The sequence below is a fragment of the Pseudoliparis swirei genome, chromosome 22 (genome assembly GCF_029220125.1).
Source record: "Pseudoliparis swirei isolate HS2019 ecotype Mariana Trench chromosome 22, NWPU_hadal_v1, whole genome shotgun sequence".
In the NCBI taxonomy this organism is placed as follows: domain Eukaryota; kingdom Metazoa; phylum Chordata; class Actinopteri; order Perciformes; family Liparidae; genus Pseudoliparis; species Pseudoliparis swirei.
The window spans coordinates 2,906,115-2,916,236 of NC_079409.1; positions in this window are offsets into that span (position 1 = coordinate 2,906,115).

Here is a 10,122-nt window from a genome sequence, read left to right on the forward strand (position 1 = left end):
ACTGTATTTGCTTCAAAGCAACACATAACAGTAATATTTGGGCTCGGTTTGTTTTGGGGATTTGAAATCCACGTGTGAAAGTTGCCACGTCTAACTGATAATTTCTTATATGTGTTTGATATGTGGTTCAATTAAGTACTCACTCTCTTAAACTTTAAATCTTGAAAGAAATAATGTGTTGTGTTTGTGCGTGTGATTTTGTGTGTTGATGTCAACTCAGCTGTCATAACAAGCAGCAGGAGAGCACCGTGTTAACCTCTTGGTATCCTGCATGCTCAACACATCAGAGCATTGTTTGTTAAGGCTGCCCACATTGCATTTATCACTTTATTTACAGGCCTAGGAAAAGGGCCCAAACAGCTCTTTGTACAAGTAAGATGTATTATAAAGAATTTAACATAAAGACAGGACATTTGTGCAATATAATTAGGCATGTTTTTGTAAATGAGAGTAGAGTTATTAAAAAACATTTTAATTCTTTAAGGTAGCAAAGATGTCTCGTGAAAAGTTAGCAGCTCTGTATTTATTGATTTATTTAATCTAACAGACTGAAACATCGAATCATAAAACATCTACCCCTACTAAGTGCACACAAACCCTTTGTTCTACAGATCACGTGTTATGAAATGTAATGATTTGGTTTATTATAAAATAAGGAGAGAGGAGAGGAGAGAGGAGCTCAGTGTATCCTAAGCGTCCATAAGGAGAGAGGAGAGGAGAGAGGAGCTCAGTGTATCCTAAGCGTCCATAAGGAGAGAGGAGAGGAGAGAGGAGCTCAGTGTATCCTAAGCGTCCATAAGGAGAGAGGAGAGGAGCTCAGTGTATCCTAAGCGTCCATAAGGAGAGAGGAGAGGAGCTCAGTGTATCCTAAGCCTCCATAAGGTTCAGGTTTAGGGGGTTCTGGACGCTGCCCCAAGCTAAAGAGCGAGCTGCTTGGGCTCCGGCCCTCTGGCTCTCGGGGCCCCTGGTCCCCAGGGACAGTCCCTCTCACCGGCTGATCTCCTCCCAGGCATTACAGGTCCCCTCTGTGGACGAAGGGCCTGGGACTTATGGTGAGGGCAGCAGAACACTTTGCAGCACGACTGGTTGAGGTGAGTATAGCAGACGGGTCGGGGATCACATGATGCCTTACAATGGGGCTTATTAATGGACAGAGTGTAACTTAGTGTTCACCCGGGGTTGAGCCCAGTGGGGTTTAAATCAGGAACAACAGATTGCCTTCAGCATCAAGTGTGTGTTTAGTGCTTGTTGGCGGGTCCACCGCTTCTGCTCTATTCTATGCATGCCCTATTTGGGTATAGATGCAGAGCCGTATTAGGGTTGGAAACTGGGTAACAGCCCTCACACTACAACTTGTGCCTGTGACTAGCACTGAATACTGGACCAACTGTGAGGGCTCTCCCCCGGTGCACAAACAGTAGATCCCTTAAACTCAACAATAACACGGCATTTTCCATATAAATTAGCTCATCGCATGATGTTAGGTCAGGGTTTATGAAATATATCACTAAACATTGCCTTACCTAATGATCAGAAAGCTTATGGCGTAATAACAACAACAACAATGTCCTCTAACCTGCTGCAAATCTCCGTTCTGTCGGTGGTGAGTTCAGGGCGCCTGGGAAACTCTGCACTTCACGTTTAAAAGGGCTCCGTGGGCTGTTCCCGTGGCTGGACTCTCTGGTCCTGGTGGCCGCTGAAGTCCTCTCGTCACCCGGGTCTGCGCTGGTCCCTCGTTGGCTCCCTCCGAGGCGTCGCTGAGCGTTGTGGCCGTCTGTGAGGCCTCTCCAGTGTTGCCAGGTCCGCGGTTCTCCCGCGGAATTGGGCTACTTTTGAAGTGTTGCCGCGGGTTGAATTTGGTGTCCACTGGTTCGGGTAGACCTATTTTGCATGCAAATTACATGAATATCTTTAAATAAAAATCCATATTTTAAATGAAATAATTTATTCATACCCAAATCCTACCAAACTGACTCCAGATCAGCACGTACACACATTTTATTTATGATAATATACTGTATCTATTTTACACAAGGCCATTTTAGGACCTGGGTGAAATAACTGTTGAGGGAAAACTGCTTTTAATGCTGGCATACTAAACATGTGGTGTTACTTTGTAGATATTACAATACATTTGGCAATGATAGCAATGCTGTTGGACTTTAAAAGCAGTGTATATGGTTTGGCACGGGCATATTTTGAGTTCTGATATTGGGCTGGTTTTGTCACACAGACCTGGCAACCCTGCCTCTCCTCTCTCTGTGTTGGAGAGCAGGAGAGCGCGTGTCCGCCTGTAGCCGGCTGTGAGCACACGAGGTGGGGGCTGCGGGCTGAGGTCTCCCCGTCGCTGCGGCTCTGCCTGTGGGGACGCTGCCTCCGTGTGGAAGGCATCGCGCGTTCTTCACCGCGGTGCCGATGTGGTCCGTCCTTCTTTGGACTGGATCGCTGCGCCGGTGGTCGTCGGTCCGGTGTCTCCGTGAGCTAGCTGCTGCTAACTAGCCTTAGATGCTAAATGACGGGCCTTAGAATAGTACTTTTTTGACTTATTGGCAGCAAATACAAATTCCGCTAACGTTTTCGGTTACACTAAACCTTCAGGCGGAGCAGAACATAAAAAACAAACTTTGTAAAATGTTCATCGAGCACAGCGCCCGAGGAAAGAGGCAGTAGCAGGTATTTGGGTCAAACAACATGGAGGCCAGCGGTGAAAAGGGCGGGAGTCGCAGCGACGGGATTGAATCGCCGAGGATCGAGCAGGAAGGGGACTACGAGTTGTTCGGCAACGTGCTGTCCTCCTTCATCAGAGGCCTGGAGGCCCAGCAGTGGGACCGCCTCCGGGAGACCATGAGAGAAGATCCGGTAAGCCCGACTCACAACGCGGCTTCAGAGGCGCCGAGGGTCCAGAGCTCCTGATGCAACCGCCACCAGTTACAGTGTTTATTAAGAGTTTATTATATGTATACATACATACGTGGGACGGGTCATTGTAATTGTGTGTTGCCGTTACAACAATTTCCGTGTGTCTAATATATATATATAAATAAAGCTACTAATAATTGTAACAAGAGCTAACAGTGGCAACTGTTGTAACTGAGCTAATGATGCTAATAGTGCAAACAGAGATAATGGTGCTAATAGAGATAATGGTGCTAACAGAGATAATGGTGCTAATAGTGCTAACAGAGATAATAGTGCTAACAGAGATAATAGTGCTAACAGAGCTAATGGTGCTAACAGAGATAATGGTGCTAATAGTCGGGGTTCGTACGGTCATGGAGAACCTGGAAAAGTCATGGAATCTTAAAATGTTAATTTCCAGGCCTGGAAAAGTCATGGAAAAACCTTAAATCACAAGTTTTGAAAAAGTCATGGAAATTTGTTATATTCACATGTTCATTTGCGTCGAGTTTCAAATAATTAATGTTTTTGAAAGACAGACGCTCAAAATATAAACCGGCATAGCTCTCTGACTGGCGGCGCTCTCTTTTCTCGTTGCAAGTGAACGCACCTTCACTAGAAAGTTCGCTGCCATAGCAACAGCAGCTCTAGAAGCGGTCTGGATATTCTACTCTGAGAAGTGTAGATTTAACCATGTTGCTCCTCTGTGTGGCGGCAACACATTGGACATTTAAACATGGGAGAGGAGACGTTAACGAGCCGTAAAGGAAGCAGACGTCACAGCGCCGAGCTAGCGGAGCTACGGCTCCTCCATCACCGGCTAGCGGAGCTACGGCTCCATCACCGGCTAGCGGAGCTACGGCTCCATCACCGGCTAGCGGAGCTACGCTAGCTGAGCTACGGCTGCTCCATCACCGGCTAGCGGAGCTACGGCTCCTCCATCACCGGCTAGCGGAGCTACGGCTCCATCACCGGCTAGCGGAGCTACGGCTGCTCCATCACCGGCGAGCCGAGCCACAGCGAGGGCAACTGCTACACCGAGCGGCACTTCTCTCTCCGGTAACAAGCAGCTTGATACCCGGTGCTGTAACAGTGACGCCCTAACTGTGGTGGTAATGTGGCCACTGAAGGTTAACAATTCACGTTCTTTTAAATCCTCCGAAGGTGCCAGCCTGATGTTTGACGCTTGTGTTGAAAGCAAACGTTCATCTCTGCTCGTTGTGGCTCCTTCACTTCAAGAGTCACGTGGTCAACGTGTTGAAGGGCCCATGTCTTTCTGTCTGACCAGAGCCTGCACCACGATGTACAGTCCGACAGATGGATTTGCACATAGAGGACAATAGTTTGATTAACAGAATAATGTTTATAAGAATAGACTTGTATATGAATGTTTATTTTTTAAATCAAACTATTATCTCATGTATTTGTTTCATTTAAGGTATACTGTACGCTTTGGAATTCTCATTGTTTAAATATTAAATGTTCTCACTTTCATGTATACACAGAGATTTCAGTTTGTTCATGGACATTTGGTTTAAAGTCATGGAAAAGTCCTGGAAATCCATTGGTCAAAATGTGTAAGAACCCTGATGGTGCTAACAGAGCTTATGGTGCTAATAGTGCTAACAGAGCTAATGATGCTTATAGTGCTAACAGAGCTAATGATGCTTATAGTGCTAACAGAGCTAATGGTGCTAACAGAGCTAACACTGAGATATATATATATATATATCAGTGTGTGTGTATGTATATATTAGAGATGTACCGATCAGGTTTTTTGGTGCCGATCACTGAAATCAGTATCTGCCGATCCGATAATACCGATCACGGTATCGATTGAAGCATTCTATTTATTGTGTAGCATTATTGCCTAGGACTATGAGGAAATACATATATAAAGCACCTCAAACATTAAAGAAATTACAGATTTCTTTAAACATTTCGGACTTTTACTTTGAAAAATGTCCGAATTGATACATTAAAATTGTTTGATTGCTATTGTAGGGGATTTCAGATATGTATGGAACACATCTGCATTATTCATTTCCTGGAACTCTTGGGGAGATCTATATACAGGACTTCTTTTAACATACAAAAGTCTGACTTATTTTGATAAACTCTTCCTTGGTACAGTAAAAATGTTTTAATGTGAGCATAATTTAAGCTAAATCTCAGAAAAGATCTCTAAAGATACTAAATCAGTTAATTGTTTACTTTTATATGTTAGAGTATGATTTGTCGACATCTTATTTTGAAAAACGGATGTTTCACGTGGTTCTTTCCGCTAACTTTATCAAAACCCTCTTAGCTCCTGATGGAATGTGTTTACCGTGAGCATCTCTAGGGGCAGACATGTGAGAGTCGGCTGAGTCGACCCAGAGATTCAACTCGGGGGACGGGGACGCCGTCATCTGATCAGCCGTTTTGAGAACGTCGATCAAAACCGATAATGGGAATATCGGCCGATATGGATCGACGCCGATCAGATCGGTGCATCCCTAAAACATACTATTGAGAACATATTCGCTGAAATCCACGTGATGAACACTTTTTAAAAAAATTTTTAAATCCATCGCAGACTTTTTTTTGCCTTAGGCGCTCGGGGAAACGGCTTAGGTGCGCGCCCACATTTTCTCTATGCAGGAAAGACCCTGATACATAGATATATATATATATACACGTGTAACGGGTCATATATGTGATTGTTTGTTGCCGTAGCAACAATTTCTAAGCTGTCCGCTCCCGGTTGTGAGAGATTAGACGCAAGTGGCTCAATTTTAAAAAAGCGTGTTTTTTTTTCTGTTGCCGAAATGTCAGATTGACCCGTTTAAGAACGATAAAGCTTATATAACATGTCCTTTATTCTATTAAACACGCGTATTGAACAAACTGATATAAAATCATCATGATCTGCTCGGTTCATTCGGCTGACTCAATATTTAGCTCATGGATTTTATTAGGGCTGCAACAACGAATCGATAAAAATCGATTATTAAAATAGTTGGCAACGAATTTCATTATCGATTCGTTGTGTCGCGCGATTATTACGGTGCTCAATAAGTCACGGAGTATAAAACAAGTTGAGTTGAGCGCAGAGCGGCGCAGGAGAAACAAGAGCGCAGCGGAGGGGGAGCAGAGAGCATAATGCTGCGTTGTTAGAGCCAATCAGCGCTGAGCTGCTCCTCTGTTGATGAATCTAATTGGCTGCTGCTGCTCACGTGGCGCTGGATGCGGAAGTCATTCACGTAGTCGGAGACATTCACGGAGCTAAGTGCGCCTCCGGGTGACGTCATGACCCCAGACACCAGGGCGCTACATGTCACGACGTGTGTGGCATTTCCACAAGAGTATAACGGTGGTTATTTATTCCGTGGCGGATAGCGGAAAATATTTTTCCATGGAGAAAGGCAACGGAGATAAGCCACGACTCGCCGTGTGCGCTGCGCTGCGCGTGCAGACATCATTTGACGGAGCGGAACAGCGCGTGCGCTCTGATCGCTCTTTTAATGAAGTATCGAGACTAAAAATATGCTAAATCACATCGTTTTTAACGTACTGGTACTTTGTTAGTATCGATACACCGTGCAACGTGACGGCAGCAGATGTAGCGGACTAACATTCAAGCTAACCTAACTTCCCAAACCCTGTGGACATCTGAACGCTGATTGGCCGAGACGCGACACGTCCCATCAAAGATGTTTTATTGTGAGGAGCACCACTTCACATTTTTTCCGCGTCTCACTGCAATCTCAACGGCAGCGGGCCAGGTGAAAAAAATAATAAATCGGAACGCGTCTCTGATATTGTTCAGGGGGCGGGGCCACATGGGGACCACTGCTCAGGAGAGGAAAGCTGTCAGTCTGTTTGTGACGGTTCATCACCATGGTGACCAGTGAACAGGTTCATCACCATGGTGACCAGTGGATCTCCAGGACCTTTCCATGACTATAAACCAAATTTCCATGATTAAACATTTTGTGAAAACTCTGTCTACGTGACAAAGTGAGAAGATGTAGTATTTAAACTAACAATGAGAATTCCAAAGCATACCGTATATATACCGTGTAAATTAAAATTGGAATAAAACATTACTTTTCCAAATATTTTGGGATTTTATTTTTTTCAATTACTTTTCTAGGCCTGCTAATAGCCATTTAAAAATTCCATGACTTTTCCAGGTTTTCCATGACCGTACGGACCCTGTTTTGAATAAAGGGTTGAAAATTAAAGTTGTTTTGTTTTTTTATCCGATTAATCGATTAATCGATAGAATAATCAACCGATTAATCGATTATCAAAATAATCGTTAGTTGCAGCCCTAGATTTTATACTGTTCAATTCAAACCATATGAAAACAAATGTAAACCAAAGGAAATCACATTATATTCATTTAAATTTATTTATTTTAAAGGTGTACCATTACAGCCCGATGGTACATGTAGCATTCAACATGATGACTCTGTGTTCAGGGTCCGCACGGTCTTGGAAAACATGGAAAAACATGAAATATTTAAAAATGTTTATTTTCATGCCTGGCAGAAAAAAATCCCAAAAGGTTTTGTTAAAGTCGTGTAACTGTGTTATATTCACATGTGCATTCACGCTGAGCTTAAATAACTAATATCAGGCATGAGAATCCCTCACCTTTCGGCGAAATTCGCCGTTTTGAAACCAAAATAGGTGAATCGTGTAGATCCGAAGAGTTTTTGTTTCGGGGGGGGGGGGGGGGGGTGTCAATTGGCCGGCCGGCATTTATGAGATTGGAGTGGGACACGGAGAAAATGTGAAGTGGTGCTCTTCGCAATCAAACATCTTTGATGGGACCAGGGTTTTTCCTGCACAGAGAACATTTGGGCGCGCGCCTACTCCGTTTTCCCGAGCGCCTAAGGCAAAAAAAAGTCCGCGATGGAAAAAAAATAAAAAAATAAACTGTGTTCATCACGTGCATGTCAGCGAATATGTTCTCAATAGTATGTTTCAAGTAGGCTCCAACCGAACCCTCGTTCTGTTTTGATCAATAGTAATCGAGTTGATAAGCGTGTCTTCTTGTCTGATCAATACGCAACTGTGAGGTGCGCGAATGGACAGAGCGGCCAGCTGCTGATGACTCACTCAACAGCCCGACCTGCACGAATACACCTGGACTATTGTCAATAGGGATGCACCGATCTGATCGGCGTCGATCCATATCGGCTGATATTCCCATTATCGGTTTCAATCGCCGCGCACCGCAACAGACTGATGCTCACGGTAAACGCATTCGTTCGGGAGCGCGCGAGGGTTTTGATAACGTTAGCGGAAGGATTTATGTGACAACATCCGGTTTTGCAAAGTTAGCGGAAAGAACCACGTGAAACGACATCCGTTTTTCAAAATAAGATGTCGACAAATCATACACTAGCATATAAAAGTAAACAATGAACTGATTTTGTATCTTTAGAGATCGTTTCTGAGATTTAGCTTAAATTATGCTCACATTAAAACATTTTTACTGTACCAAGGAAGAGTTGATAAAAATAAGTCAGGCTTTTGTATGTTAAACAAAGTCCTGTAAATGGATTTCCCCAAGAGTTCCAGGAAATGAATAATGCAGATGTGTTCCATACATATCTGAAATCCCCTACAATAGCAATCAAACAATTTTAATGTGTCAATTAGGACATTTTTCAAAGTAAAAGGCCTAAATGTTTAAAGAAATCTGTAATTTCTTTAATGTTTGAGGTGCTTTATATTTGTATTTCCTCATAGTCCTAGGCAATAATGCTACACAATAAATAGAATGCTTCAATCAACACCGTGATCGGTGATCGGTATTATCGGATCGGCAGATACTGATTTCAGTGATCGGCTCCAAAAAACCTGATCGGTGCATCTCTAATTGTCAATCTATTAGCCTATCTATTTTAGCAAAATGAGTTCCTCAAGCATTGCCTCCATTATTTATGGGGGGAAAAGCCCAAAAAATACATAGATGCCTGCTAATTCCGGTGATATAGCAATAGAGACCGCGCGCGCATAGCGCGCTAAAACATTTTTTGGGGAGCACCGAAGACCCATTTTGACCCAGGAAAAACCCTGGGGACGTGTCGCGTCTCGGCCAATCAGCGTCAAGATGTCTTCAGCGTTTGGTGGTTTAGATTAGCTTGAATGTCAGCCCGCTACATCTGCTGCTGTCCCGCTGCACGGTGAAGCGATACTAACAAAGTACCCGTACGTTAAACACGATGTGATTTAGCATATTTTTAATTTCGATCCTTCATTAAAAGAGCGCGGGATCAGAGCGCACGGGCTGCTCCGTGTCGAGCTGTCTGCGCAGCGCTAACAGAGAGTGGCAGAATTTTCGGCTTTAAAAATAAAATTAAAAAAAGATGCCAGAAGTGAAATGTTTAAGTTCAGTCTGTAAAGTTGTGTAACTCTACAGCTGCTCATCCTGATGAACTCTGTATCCTCTGGTCAGAGACTAACGGCGTCATAGTGTATCATCAATGCTATGATGGCTCCATGTAGTTTCATTCATATCTTGTAGGCTAATACTAATATTACTGCCATTTGTTAAGTGTTGAAAAAGTTGGTAAAAAGTGAACCATACAGATGTTTTATTTATTACCAGTATCGTATTTATGGCATACTGTTTTATGGTATTGTATCAGTATCATGATATTTATGGCAGGTATGGCATAGATTAGAAGATCGTGACAACCAGGTAGAGGCAGAACAGACTCGAGGAACAGACTCCGTGGCTCAGCAGAGCACAAGACTTGAAGACTTGTTCACGCCAACAACAAAAAAAGGAAGTTGGTTCATGAATGACCATATTATTTTCAATATTACTATTATTATAGGGCCCAATCACTGACTTGGTGTCAGAATGGAGGTACTATAGATTATCATACAACGTCCAACATCGATGCGCGCCTATCCTTCTCACCTTTTTCACCCCTGACCCGTTTTCATGCCTGTAATATGCTTTTAAAAGAACGACGCTCAAAGTATAAAACCTCATTTTGCTATTTTTCTGTCCCGCCAAGGTTCCCCATTGCCATCGCCGCCTCGCCGTCCGCGCCCCGGCGGCGCCTCTCGGTCGGCTCCCGGCGGGACTTCCCTTCGCTCGCCATGCTGGTCGCGAGACGAAGACCCGCTCGCCTCGACCGCCTCCATGCTCCACCCGAAGAAGCGGTAGCAGGCGTGCGTCCGCTGAGTGAGCCTTGAGCCCGGTCGCCGCGG